The sequence below is a fragment of the Chionomys nivalis genome, chromosome 25 (assembly GCF_950005125.1).
Source record: "Chionomys nivalis chromosome 25, mChiNiv1.1, whole genome shotgun sequence".
Classification (NCBI taxonomy): domain Eukaryota; kingdom Metazoa; phylum Chordata; class Mammalia; order Rodentia; family Cricetidae; genus Chionomys; species Chionomys nivalis.
Window position 1 is genome coordinate 33,131,907 of NC_080110.1, and position 12,840 is coordinate 33,144,746.

At 38.4% G+C, this 12,840-nt stretch overlaps 1 protein-coding gene across 2 annotated transcripts in view; it reads right to left on the minus strand.

Annotated features, from left to right (window-relative positions):
• Tafa2 (TAFA chemokine like family member 2) overlaps positions 1 to 12,840 on the minus strand; it is a 448,413-nt gene that overhangs the window by 170,360 nt on the left and 265,213 nt on the right. The window lies entirely within an intron of this gene.

Sequence of the window (12,840 nt, forward strand, 5' to 3'; positions counted from 1 at the left end):
CATTTGACCCCAGGTCTCTCTCTTTGCTCCCCTCTCTCCCTGCTTCCACCACAAGGCAAGAGACTGGGTTGTATCCTCCCTGACCTGGATGGACGAAGCCCCTCCCACTGGGAGCATGATAAAGCCTTCCTCCCTTAAATTGCTTTCCCCATATTTTGTCACAATGACAATCTGACTAGACACATGACCAACCATGATAAAATAGACATGACATTTAAGGAAAAAGAAAAATTAACAATAAATGGCTTACTTTTATAATTCTTAGTTGGGGATGATATGATCCCACCAACAGCAGCAAAACCAGTAACTCATAGTTTACAAGTGAAATTAAAAGTTAGACTAACTTAATTCTACTCTCAAGAATCATCCCATACTGTATTGCCTTACCTAGCCTTGATGCAGGCAGAGGAGCTTGTTTCTGCCTCCACTTGATGTGCCAGGCTTTGTTCAGCCCATGGGAGGCCCACCCCTTTCTGAATGACACCAGAGGAGTATATGGGAAAGGGGGATAAGTGGGAAGGGAAGGGACAGGAGGAGAGGGATGGGAGGGAACTGCAGCTGGTATGTAAAATCACTGAAAAAAAAGTGCTTCAATAATTTTTTTAAAAAGAAAATTACACTTTCTTTTGCTTAGGCATTAAATAAATGACACTAAGAGGATTCTGACTAAAAGCTGCTTCTGACTGATCCGGTGAAGGGAAGAATCTGGATAAGGAAAATAGATTCTATGTCAAAGACAAGCAAAGAAGACCTTAAGAAATTCACAAAGGTTACCTGGAAGGCACAGAAAAAATATAAAATACCAAATGGAAAAAGTCCAGGTAAACAGGGGCTCCAGTTGCTAGGCTTCCAAGTTCAGGAAGGAAGTAGAAGACTCTTTTAATATTTATTTTTTATTTTTATTGATTAAATTTATTCATTTATTTTATATCCTGACCTCAGTTTCCCCTGCCTCCTCTCCTCCTATTTCATCTCCCACCTCCCCTCTACACCCCACATCCACTCCTCTTCTGGTACTGGAAAATGAGCACCCCCCCCCTCCAGAATAGACTGCTCCACAAATAAACTAGATCCACAAATAAACTTATAAGCAACATCCATACCAAAAGATAAAAAAATCACATTACAGACACAAAATACATAGCAAAAAGCAAGGTGATCCAACAGATCCTAACTCCTCAGTTACTCGATTTATAGACACTGAGTGAGGTAATATGCAGGATAAAGCTCTCAAAAGTTTACTAGTAAAAGTGGTCAATGTCCTCAAGGAAAATAAGCACACAATTCATTTCACCTCACAGCTCAGAGAAGAAAGTCATCAAAATAAAGGAAAAGTGAGCAGGCTGGATGAGAAAAATCAGCAAATGGATAAAACTGTGAGAAATTTCATCAATGAAATTGAGATTTAGAAAAAAAATAATGGAAAGTGAAAAATTCAACAACCCGGATTTAAAAAACAGTGGTTAAGTATCACCAATAGACTCAACCAAGTAGAAGAATCAGTATCAGAGACAGTTGTAAAGGTTGAAGGAATACTACACTCAGGACTGGAAGATGGCTCAGTGGGTAATAGATCTGCCACACAAGCATGGGGACCTGAATTCAGATCCCCACACCCTTGAAGAACTGGGCGGCAAAGTATACAATTGCTATACTAGTAATGGAGATGGCTGGAGACAGGCAGATCCCTGGAGATCCTGGTGAGTGAACCTGGACTCATCAATGAGCTTCAGGTTCAAAATTAGGTGATGAGCATCGTAGGAAGATATTGACTTTGACCTGTAGCCTAACAGGGGGGGGGGGGGGAGACATTGACTTTGACCTGTGGCCTACACACAGGCATACAATCACATAAACACCACACAAGCACACACAGACAGAGAAAGAGAGGAGAGAGAGAGAGAGAGAAACAGGGAGAGAGAGACAGAGATGGCCAACACTCAAATATCACTAAAGAAAATCTTAAAATGAGCATAACTACATTGCATAAATGGATGAATTCATGGAAATGCATTACATACAAAAAAATTAAGAAGACATAAAGAACTTAAACAATTCTTTAGCGAGAAATAAGAATGAAGCAGTCATAAAAATTTCTCCACAAAGAAACCTAGGACAAGATGAAGTCACCACCAAAGTATACCAAACATTTCAAAAAGTGCTCTATCAATATTCCCCAAATTGTTCTACAAAACTTTTGTGTTTCTACAAAACCATGACAGTTAGGTTTTTGTCAACTTGACACAAGCTAGAGTCATTTCGGAAGAACCACAATTGAGAAAAGACATATAGAGAAGTCTGTGGGAACATTTTCTTGATTAATGATTGATGTGAGATGGCCCATTCCACTGTGGGTGCTGCCAGCCCTCGGTAGGTGGTCCTGGGTAGTATAAGAAAGCAGTCTGAGCAAGCCATGGAAAAGAAGCCAGCAAGATGTTTTCTCCATTGCTTCTGCTTCAGTTCCTGCCTTTAGGCTTCTGTCTTGAGTTCTTGCCCTGACTTCCCTCAGAGGCAGAGCAAGACCTAAGAGTTATGAGCTGAAATAAACTCTCCTCACCAAGTTTTTTTTTTTGGACATGATGTTTTACCACAGCAATAAAAAAAAAAAAAAAAAAAAAAAAAAAAAAAAAAACCAAGAACAACTGCTAAATTCTTTCTACAAAGCCCATGGTGCCCTGATACCAAAACCGGACAACAAAAACTTTAGACCTACTTCTCTATGAACATATAAATAAGTATTTGCATAACAACAATTAAATAAAAAGGGCCATGAATTTGAGAGAAAACAAGTAAGCTGATTGGGAGGCACTGGGTATAGGAAAGGGAAGATGACGGATGATGTAAATATATTATGATTTCAAAATATCATTCTAAATAAAAATACAGAAAGTAATAACATCTTGATAACAACCCAAAAATCCTCAATATAATTTCTGCTTGCTATCCATGAATACATTAAAGAAATAATATGCTATAATTAAGATGCTCTGATCTCAGCAATGTAAGGTTGGTTCAACACATACAAATCAATAAATATAATACACCATATAAGTAGGCTAAATCAGACATCCCTCAATTATTTGAGTTAATGCAGAAAAGATGTTTAATAATTTCTTTTCAGATTATAAAAAAGATTACCACACCATTTCTGATGGGAGCCCCAAAACAATGAGGGATAGTAGAAAATATCCCACTATAATAAAGGTTATGTGCAACGAGCCTAGAGCCAACATTGCAGTAAGTGGGGAAAGTAATAGCATTTCCTCTATAATCAGGACTGGATCAGATGCCCACTTTTACCTCCTCTTTTCATACAGTTCTCAGAATAATTTTGCTAGAATAATAAGAAAAGAGAAAGAAATAAAAAGGGATGCAATAAAGAAGTTAAAATGTTCATATGTGCAGACAACATGACCCTAAAGAGTCTGCCAGAAAATGTTCAGATGTGATAAGTGCTTTAAACAAAACAAAGTAAATTAGAACTAGCAATGAATTTTTCAAGGAATCTCATTCACAAAAAACAGCAGCAAGAAAGAAAGGGGGGAAGAGAAAGGGAAAGAGAGAAAGGAAGGAAGAAAGGAAGGGAGGGAAAGGAAGAAGGAAGGGAGGGAGGGAGGGAGGGAGGGAGGGAGGGAGGGAGGGAGGGAGGGAGGGAGGGAGGGAGGGAGGGAGGGAGGAATAAATGCAAGGAGGAAAGTAGGGACAGAGGGAGGGAAGGATGGAGGGACAGAGGGAGGAAAGAAAGAGAAACAAGGAAAAAAACAAAAAAAGAAATAGAAAAATTGATCACATACTGTATGAAAACTGAAGGGGGAACAGTCTGGTAGAAGGTAGGGGACCAACGAGAAAAGCACAGGAGATTTGCAGGAAGGTGGTGACAGAGGTGGAAGAAGAAAAACAAAATAAGATGGCATGTAAATATGAAAACGTCATAATGAAACCCATTATTTTGATGATTTTGTATTCTAACTTAAAACACTGAAAACAAATTTAAAAGGCCTAAAGTAAAGGAGGTTGGGTCTGCAAACGCTCAGGATAGGTAAAGGTTTATCAAATGAATCTTTCGTTGCCCTAAACTCTTTGGTTCTATGAAAAATAGCAAAATATGCTGCGCTGATTTTCATTACCAACTAAGATATTTTTTTTAACAAATGTCTGCAGCTGGTTTTCATTGAAGTACAGATGTTAAAAGCTATCAAAAGAAATCTACATTCAATTCCTATTGAAGATTTGAGGAATTTATTTTTTTTCACAATTTCCTTTTTATGGCAATAATTTTTGCTGTCTAATAATATATCCAAACAGCATTATCTAGTTCTACATCTAATTCAGCAGTTTATAATAGGAACATCTTGTGATTATCATAAAAGATGGGTTATTTTGTATCCTTGAATAGTAAGAGATAAAATTACTACCAAAAAGTCTAAGTCATTGTCCGTCTACTAAGTGTGCTGACTAGCTGACATGACAAGAGGCACCACACAGATGGAGCAGAACATGACAGTTACTAGGAATCCATAGCTTCCTAACAAAGCACTGCTGGTAACATTAAGAGTTTGAGTTCAAGAATGATTTAAAAAAAAAAAAAACAGTAATGATCCAAACTAAAGAAAATCATTAGCTAAGCCCTCCAAAAGTAAGGTAGTCCTGATGGTAGTTCATTAACTTTAAAGATAAAGGCAATAATTTACATAAATGAATATGTAAGATGCAAAGTGTTAAGTGAGTTGATAGAATTAACATCACCAAATCTCAGTGTTATCAGAAAAACCATTGTTATATATATGAAAGACAATGGGGGGGTCTCCAAGAAAAATGTCCTTATATCGAATTATGCAAAATATTTTATCAGAATAAATGTTTTTAATCCTCTATTGTTATAAAGGCAAGTCAAATTATTTTCTCATATGCAAAGGAAGTTAGCATTTTTACAATTACTAAAAGGCAAATATTCATTTTATGAACCCTTGAACCGAATGCTGTGACGACATAGCCCAGCTCTAAGCATGCAGAGTGTGCTTCTCCCAGAAACCCCAAGGCTCTATTCAGTACTTACCCATTACTCTGAGGGAACTTGAATAACAACACATCAATTCAGTAATCATTCAGTAATCATGCTGCTAACACATCCCATTAGTCCTTTTAACCTTCCTTTAAACAGAGTGCAATTCCTAACGCAGAGAAACCACAGATGCACATTGTTCTTTAATGTCCATCAAACCAGTGAAGAGCAGTGTAACTCTTCAAATATGGGACCTGAGCTTGAAAGCATGGAAAATTCCTGCATGTGCCATGATGTTGGTGAATATTATCCTTGAGGAGTTATGAAGATGACATCATAAACTTTATTATAAGAATATAGACTCTAGGAAAATTCCAGAAAACACAAAGAATGTGAATTTTTTTATATTTATATACTTACGTGTGTGTGTAGCTTACGTGCATATTTGTATATGGAGGTGCATGCCTACACATGTCCTGAGGCCAGGACAGACCATGGCAAGTCTTCTTCTATCTCTCTCTGCCTATTCCTCTGAAGTAGGATCTCTTCCTGACCCTGGGGTTTTCTCAAGTAGGCTGCAAGCCAATAAGTCCTGTGACCTTCAAGCATCCACCATTTAGGATCATGTGTCACAGGCATATATGAAATTCTCAGCTCCTTATGTGGGTGCTGGGATATGAGAGCCAATCCTCAGGATCACACAGTGAGCACTCTTGACCAGAGTCGTCTCCCCAGTTCCAACTACTTGGGTTGTGAAAGTGTCGAACTCAATGATATGCGCTATCCAGTATCCTTGATGCCAGCCTGGAACCAAAGACTCAGACTTCAAAAATATGACACCAAATAAAGATGAACTGAATATACCTTAAGACTTCCACTTATCCACATGGGATGCTTCTCAAACCCCACAAATGGGTACCTAACACAGAAAATACTAATGAACTCTATGCATGCTGGTTTTCTGACATCTCGTGTATGATGAAGCTTAATGTATAAATTAGGCTTGGAAAGAGATTTTAAAGAGGGGCTGGAGAGAGGACGCGGTGGATATAGTGCTTGGTGTGCAAACATGGCGACCTGAGCTCAGATCTCCAGTGTCCACGGAATAGTCAGGCACAACAGCACACATCTGCAATCCTAGAGCTAAGGAGTGGAGACAGGAGCATTCCTGGAGCTCACTGGCCAGCCAGTCAAGCTAAACCAGTGAGCTCTAGATTCTGGGACAGGCCCTGTCTCAAAAAAAGATAGGTAGAAAATAGAATAATATGCTTGATATGAACTTTGCTGTCCACAACCACATGCTAACCACGGGTGTGTGCTAACCACATATGTGCATATCACACAAATTCTCTCTTTTTAGATATAAATATATATGTGTGTATGTATATATTATAGATATGTATATAGAGATTTATATATCATATATATGTATATATAGTAAAAGCTATGTTAGTGGCTGTCTCTTAAAACATCACACTGTAGATCCTAGCAATTTCTTCATATGACTATTTTCTTTCATTGCTAAATCAGAAACATTCACCCCTTCCCCTAAGGACGTATATTTTGGGTTCTCTATGGCACTTCTTAATTGCCAGCATCACTATTGAGCTCTAAAGTCATCATTAAGTAGATGAGTTACCTGAAAACAAACTATGTCTCAATATGAGAGCAGACCTAACTAATTGTTTGTAACTGAAAATACTAGACAATAGCTTCATTCACATTTGGGATAACATGAAGTAGTATGTACAGGATTTCATCAAGCTAAACTGGCAGCATGCAAAGCCCAAACTTTATCATCACTGGGAATTTTCCATCTATATATTCTGGACATAGTTTCCCACAAACAATTGGTGTTAAGGAAAGCAAAGCTTGCATTGAGGGAGGTGGGTTAGGGTAATGGCAAAGAACATGATCTCATCCAGTATAAATGTAGACAAACATTTTTATGGAGCAGAATATACTCAGTTATTCCAGAATTTAGGGGTGAAGGGAGGATGCTCATTCTCGTATTTTAACGTATGATCTGTGGTCCTAGCAAGTCTAAATTAAACTGATAGCAACTTTTATCCAAAGACCTTTATTGTGTGATCCACGGTATAATTTTTAATCCCAGAATAATCCAAAAGAGCAATTTCAGGAAACAAGCTTGGCGTGAAGGAGCCTACATTTCACTGTCAGAGAGTTAGGAGAGATGACAGTTTGCAGTCCCATGGACACAGTGAAGGATGTTCTCGTATCAGGAAATTTGGAGAGAAAGGTGTCTAGGGGCCTTCCCGGAAAGAGTAGTCAGTCACAAATCCGTAAACTGTAACACACATTTTGACCTTGAAGTCACAACATTTTCAAGGTTCTATTTTCTCATTTATAAAACGGAGGCAAGATACCAAAGTATGAGAAAAGCCATTCAATTTCAGAGTGGACTAAAAGTGGCAGGGATGCAAAAGTATAGTGAGCTACAGACTCCTCTCAGATAAAGATGCCCAATGGAAGAGGTTGAAGTCGAATACTTAAATGTGGGGGACATAAGTAGGTTACATCTGAGAGGCAGAACCACATTAGCCAAAAAGAGTTTGATGTTAATGGAGCTGTCAGAAAAGATTATTTTTCTTATGTTGGAAAAAAAAACATTATTAAATGTTTTTGAAGGAAATAATTCCTTGAGAAGCAATGCATCCATTACACAAATGACTGACTGAAAGTTGCTGGAATAAAGAAGTCTCTCCACACACAGCTCACATCTACTGCAGTAGAGGAGGGATGGGAGTCGCTACCAGTCTGTCAACTCAGTGATGGTACTTTCTCTGGAAGATGAGTCTCAGGCTGATCATCATCCTACAAACCTCCTGAGCAGACATAATGGTTGATGTAGTCTAAACACAAGCCCCTTACCTTCAAGGAGGACCCAATAGAATATAACCATGAGAAATCTAAGCTAATAATGATCTTTTCAATGCTAGTAGTTCCAAAATAATGGTGCCTTAGAATGTAAAGACTAGACCCTATGAGTAACGAGACAGAAGAAAATGGTAAACAGCTTTTAGATTGTGAATCCTGCAAAATCTACTGGCATTTACTGATAGAGCCATAGCCTTGTGTGGTGGCAAGACCATCTGGGTTTTGCAATTTTGTGTTCAAAAAAGAGTCTTATGTATGGATTAGGATACTAGTAATACTATGGTAGCTAGAATGAACATGCCCACCTTAAGTGAGTTGGAAGAGCTTTGAACAGTCAGTCACATTCTTGGAACAAGAGACTGATTGTAATCCACACATGCTGCTCTGACGGTTTTGTTCACTTAAAGTTTCTTGGAAAACTGTGCAAGAGAAAACAACGAGGCCATTCAGATATAATCATGGTATGTAGTTGTCATTCAGAGTAGCTAGCTAGAGTCACGTCAAGATGAGGCCACACATGGGAAAGGAACTAATTTAGTATATATCATAATTCTTATGAAATCCATGTTATAGACTAAAAACGACTAAAAAAAGAAAGAACCCCCAAGAGGGACACCATGAAAGAGTCAGGACAGGTGCTGGGTAAAGGTCAAGACTCCACAGAGCAGAGCAAAACCTCCAGGCAATCCTCCTGAAGTTAATTAGCATCCCCCTTGCCATCAGTGCTGATAAGTACCTCGTGTAACTCTGAACCATCTGTGTCTCCTCAAAGCCCTAATGCTGCCAAATGATCTGGGCAATTCTATTTTAGGAGACATTTGTTTCAGAGATCAGATGTTTGACTGTTTCTCTGTCTTTGGGGTGTGCAGAAATGAGACAAGCAATTTGCCTATTTGTTTCTTCCGTGGCTGAAGAGTTACATCATATACAGATGTTCACAGAGGTTGTCTGTATGGTATTTTGTTCTCGTAATTTTCAGGAGAAAATAGTTATGCTCATTTTATCTTATATTTACTGGGCCAATCGTTTAATATTAGATTAGAAAGCGGCTTGGGGTTTGCATTTTATCTGAAAATTAAAAGTTCGCCACAATCACACCTTCACAATCATTCAGCAGCAGGAACTGCTTCCTGATTCTCTTCTCCGCACTCCAACCCTCTCTTCCATTAACCCATCTATATTCAGACTCTGGAAACATTTGAAGAACTAGGGAAGAGACTGACACAACTCTGAGATTTCCAATCCACAACCCAGCACGACTCTTATACTCATGATTCCCAAGTTCAATAAATTCTTCCATTCACACCAACTTAGAGATCAATGTTTTCCTCTCTAACAGTCGACGTGTCTGGGGGTTGCAAAAACTCAGTCAGTCTTACAAGGAGACATCGTGAGCTTATCTGGGTCTCAAAATTTTGAGCCTCTAGAATCTACACTGCATTTAAAAACAAAAGAAGATGGCCTGGAATGGTGCAGGATAGAGGGCAGTAAGCATGGCCAATTAATCATGTACATCCATGAATCTGAGATGTTAAAATATTCTGTACTGACTGCCAAAGTAATGCTGTGAGTTTGTCATCTCTCCCAGGTTTGAAATGGTAGACTTTACTACACTAAAATTAAGTTCAAGTTAAAAAAAAAAAAAGACGAAAAAAATAAACAAAACAAAACAGAAAAGACCATGAGATGGCAGAGAAAATCAAAGTATAACTGAACATAAAATGGTTGTGATTGCCACACACAGTGCCCTAACCGGCCCAAGAAACCAAGAAATCTGCATCATTATTTAACACTGCTACACAAGCCTCCAATTACTCAAAATCTTTTTTGAGCATGTTGATTATTATACACAACAACCACTGGAGGGAACTCTAATTTAACAGCTTTATTAACACAAGAACACTGGGATAAAGCTTGGGAAAGACATTTCCTCAAGGTGTCATCACTTACAATGGCATTTGCAGAGCCTCACTGGAATTCTGGCCCAAGCCTGGGGGTCACATTCCTCTCTTTTACCAGTTGCATCCAGGAGAATGCAGTACACAGGAAGAAAGTAAGCATACAATCCCTAACATCTGTAATTAATACTGGCTGTGCAACATCTTTGTTCCTCTGTGATTTAATCCCTAAGGAAATGAGTGCTGTCTACAGGAACAGGAGCCAAAGGCATTTATCCAAGAAAACCAAAATCTGGTCTAAGAACATTGGCTTCAAAGGTACCTAAGCTCAACAGAACTCAGGATGGTCAAAGAAAGAAAGAAAGAAAGAAAGAAAGAAAGAAAGAAAGAAAGAAAGAAAGAAAGAAAGAAGGAAGGAAGGAAGGAAGGAAGGAAGGAAGGAAGGAAGGAAGGAAGAAAGAAAGAAAGAAAGAAAGAAAGAAAGAAAGAAAGAAAGAAAGAAAGAAAGAAAGAAAAAGAAATGGTGTAGGAGGTCCTTCTGTATTTGTGTTGCTTTCATTGGTTGAATAAAGAAACTGCCTTGGCCTTTTGATAGGGCAGCAGCTCAAGTAGGCGGAGTAGACAGAACTGGATTCTAGGAAGAAGGGCAGAGTGACAGACTCCATGAATCTCTGGCCTGAGATGGATGTAGGTTAGAATCTTGCTGGTAAGCCACAGTCATGTGGTGATACACAGATTTAATAGAAATAGGTTAATCAAGATGTGAGAGTTAGCCAATAAGAGGCTAGAGCTAATGGGCCAGGCAGTAATTTAATTAATACAGTTTCTGTGTGGTTATTTCAGGGGTTAAGCTATCCAGGCGGCCGGGAGCCAGGCGGCCAGAACGAAAAGCAGACCTGCTCCTTCTACTACAAAGAGAAAAGAAAAACAAATTTTAAAAAAGCTGAATGGGCTCTATCACTTCCATGGGCCACATTTGCATTAAGAAATCTGCATTTTTCATTTTGTCCAAATAACGGTGAAAGAAAAAATTCAAATTGTGGTTGCTGTCTGGCACAGAACTGGAATCTGTAAGCTGGTCCTCTTGGCCTTTATGATTAGGCTCCAAATGATTTATTCTGGTTAAGCTAGGTGGTCATTTAATCTCCTAACAGTCCTAATGTATTTTGACAAAGAGAACTGTCTTTCTCATAGTCTAAAAGAAGGTGAAATTTGGAGACACATGAAAATATAACTTAACACTATTTTGTTTCTCCATACCCATCAATGATAAATGAAGAGTAAAGACTCGTGGACAGAGTAGGAGAACAGATTTTAAATTCATCTGAAGGCTATTATTCTCTTGCTGGAAGTACAGAACCGATCCAGAATACAGTGTGAGTTCATCACACTGACCGCAGAATTACTCAGAGTGAGAATTTTGCAGGCATCTTGAATGTCCATAAAGATAGAAAGGCATTCTGCAGGGAGCATTGTTATTTGACCACTCTAAAAATTTCCTGGAAAGAATTAGAATCATTTCAACTTAAGAGAAACTTGGAGAACCAATAAGTAAAACATGTCAGAAAAGTTTAGACATTAGAGACTTCTTTAAAAGAGACTGTTAAAATTTATACTTGGTGGTAGATTGTAAGACCTGACTGACAGTATGTCTCATTTTTTATTGTAAAATTATCACATAGTACTCATGGATTCAGTAATCTTTACTGTATACGTGCACAAAAGAAGTCTAGGTATGATGAAATATTAGATAAACATGCATTTTATTCTCCAGTTTGTTTTCAAGTCAGAAGGACAGGCTATATTTAAAATCTTTTCTATTTCCAGCATTAAAAAAATCCTGTTCAAGATAGAAGTCATTGAAATTTTCTATAGAATTCTATTAGGTTTGAAATGAACCACATATGTGAAGTCCAAACATCTTCCAGTAAGGTCCCACATATTCCAGAAATCATACAATGAAAAAGAAAATTACCCCATTAGGACAAACTTCTCCCAATCATGTATTTTAATGAAGTTTCTCTGTAAAGGGAGAAGAGAGAGAGAGAGAGAGAGAGAGAGAGAGAGAGAGAGAGAGAGAGAGAGAGAGAGAGAGGAAAGAGAGGGGGGAGAGAGAGAAAGGAGAGAAAGAGAGAGAGAATGAGGTAGAGATTTAAAGAAGGGATTTAGTATAGGTATCATACAATTATTGAGGACTCATCTTCTGATGTCACATCTCAAGAAGAAAACCAATTCACCCACCCACCCCCACCTTTTTTGTCCTGTCTTATTCCTCAGCAGATTGAACAATGCACATCTGTGTTGGTGACAACGAGTGTTACTCAATATGCTAGTGCCTGTTAATGTCTTCTGAAAACATTCTCATTAATGACCATGAATCTTATCAACTATCTGGGTATCTCCTAGCCCAGTCAAGTTGATGCTTAAAATTAGCATCATGACACATCATGTCATGTAGTATCCTTGGTAGTGATTCTCCCACCTACTGGGCACCAAAACCTAGAGAGCTAGAGTAACAAAGCAACGGTCTACCACTAAGTGTAACTGAATCACTACCTAGAGTAGCTATTTCTTTTCTTTTCTTTCTTCTCCTTTCCTTTCCTTTCATTTTCTTTCCTTTTGAAACAGTATTTCTCTGTGTATCCCTGACTATCCTGGAACTCACTCTGTAGACCAGGCTGGCCTTGAACTCAGAAAGATCCACCTGCCTCTGCCTCCTAAGTGCTGAGATTAAAGGTGTGTACCACTACTGCCCAGTTATAATAGGTATTTTCAGACATAAAAAGGCAATATTCCCTCCACTATAATTATTCTAATCCTACCACAAACCTTTGGTCCTTCTTGCTAAGAAACTGCAGGAAACTGCCAACCAGGACATTCAGCAGGTAAGTCATTCCATTCTCTGAGTCGACATTTCCGCAACTAAACTTCCACATATTTGGGAATACAATTGATTACAACCTTTAAATGTTGATGGTGATAATTAAATATAGGCTAGTCTGGATCAGACCTACCATAATACCCATAATGCCCACACATAGC